Source organism: Daphnia magna, unplaced genomic scaffold (assembly GCF_020631705.1).
Source record: "Daphnia magna isolate NIES unplaced genomic scaffold, ASM2063170v1.1 Dm_contigs383, whole genome shotgun sequence".
In the NCBI taxonomy this organism is placed as follows: domain Eukaryota; kingdom Metazoa; phylum Arthropoda; class Branchiopoda; order Diplostraca; family Daphniidae; genus Daphnia; species Daphnia magna.
The window spans coordinates 45,395-47,837 of record NW_025533283.1 but is presented as its reverse complement, the minus strand read 5'-3'; positions in this window follow the sequence as shown (position 1 = coordinate 47,837).

Here is a 2,443-nt window from a genome sequence, read left to right as displayed (position 1 = left end):
AGTATATTTGATACTGTTTTAATATAGAAGTAAAAACTCGTGGTATAACAGTGTATTCACATTGAATACAAGTATATTTGATGCTGTTTACATATAGAAGTAAAAACTCATGGTATAACAGTGTATTCACATTGAATACAAGTATATTTGATGCTGTTTACATTTAGAAGTAAAAACTCATGGTAAAACAGTGTATTCAAATTGAATACAAGTATATTTGATTTAGTATACATATAGAAGTAAAAACTCATGGTATAACAGTGTATTCACATTGAATACAAGTATATTTGATGCTGTTTACATTTAGAAGTAAAAACTCATGGTGTAACAGTGTATTCACATTGAATACAAGTAAATTTGATTTAGTATACATATAGAAGTAAAAACTCATGGTATAACAGTGTATTCACATTGAATACAAGTATATTTGATGCTGTTTACATATAGAAGTAAAAACTCATGGTATAACAGTGTATTCACATTGAATACAAGTATATTTGATGCTGTTTACATATAGAAGTAAAAACTTATGGTATAACAGTGTATTCACATTGAATACAAGTATATTTGATGCTGTTTACATTTAGAAGTAAGAAGTCATGGTATAACAGTGTATTCACATTGAATACAAGTATATTTGATGCAATTTACATATAGAAGTAAAATCTCATGGTAAAACAGTATATTCACAATGAATACAAGTATATTTGATGCGGTATACATATAGAAGTAAAAACTCATGGTATAACAGTGTATTCACATTGAATACAAGTATATATGATGAAGTATACATATAGAACTAAAAACTCATGGTATAACAGTGTATTCACATTGAATACAAGTATATTTGATGCTGTTTACATATAAAAGTAAAAACTCATGGTATAACAGTTTATTCACATTGAATACAAGTATATTTGATGCTGTTTACATATAGAAGTAAAAACTCATGGTAAAACAGTGTATTCACAATGAATACAAGTATATTTGAAGCGGTATACATATAGAAGTAAAAACTCATGGTATAACAGTGTATTCACATTGAATACAAGTATATATGATGAAGTATACATATAGAACTAAAAACTCATGGTATAACAGTGTATTCACATTGAATACAAGTATATTTGATGCTGTTTACATATAGAAAAGTAAAAACTCATGGTAGAACAGTGTATTCACATTGAATACAAGTATATTTGATGCTGTTTACATATAGAAGTAAAAACTCATGGTAAAACAGTGTATTCACAATGAATACAAGTATATTTGAAGCAGTATACATATAGAAGTAAAAACTCATGGTATAACAGTGTATTCACATTTAATACAAGTATATTTGATGCTGTTTACATATAGAAGTAAAAACTCGTGGTATAATAGTGTATTCACATTGAATACAAGTATATTTGATGCTGTTTACATATAAAAGTAAAAACTCGTGGTATATCAGTGTATTCACATTGAATACAAGTATATTTGATGCTGTTTACATATAAAAGTAAAAAATCATGGTATAACAGTGTATTCACATTGAATACAAGTATATTTGATGCTGTTTACATATAGAAGTAAAAACTCATGATATAACAGTGTATTCACATTGAATACAAGTATATTTGATGCTGTTTACATTTAGAAGTAAAAACTCATGGTATAACAGTGTATTCACATTGAATACAAGTATATTTGATTTAGTATACATATAGAAGTAAAAACTCATGGTATAACAGTGTATTCACATTGAATACAAGTATATTTGATGCTGTTTACATATAGAAGTAAAAACTCATGGTATAACAGTGTATTCACATTGAATACAAGTATATTTGATGCTGTTTACATATAGAAGTAAAAACTTATGGTATAACAGTGTATTCACATTGAATACAAGTATATTTGATGCTGTTTACATTTAGAAGTAAGAACTCATGGTATAACAGTGTATTCACATTGAATACAAGAATATTTGATTTAGTATACATATAGAAGTAAAAACTCATGGTATAACAGTGTATTCACATTGAACACAACTATATTTGATGCTGTTTACATATAGAAGTAAAAACTCATGGTATAACAGTGTATTCACATTGAATACAAGTATATTTGATTTAGTATACATATAGAAGTAAAAACTCATGGTATAACAGTGTATTCACATTGAATACAAGTATATTTGATGCTGTTTACATATAGAAGTAAAAACTCATGGTATAACAGTGTATTCACATTGAATACAAGTATATTTGATGCTGTTTACATATAGAAGTAAAAACTTATGGTATAACAGTGTATTCACATTGAATACAAGTATATTTGATGCTGTTTACATTTAGAAGTAAGAACTCATGGTATAACAGTGTATTCACATTGAATACAAGAATATTTGATTTAGTATACATATAGAAGTAAAAACTCATGGTATAACAGTGTATTCACA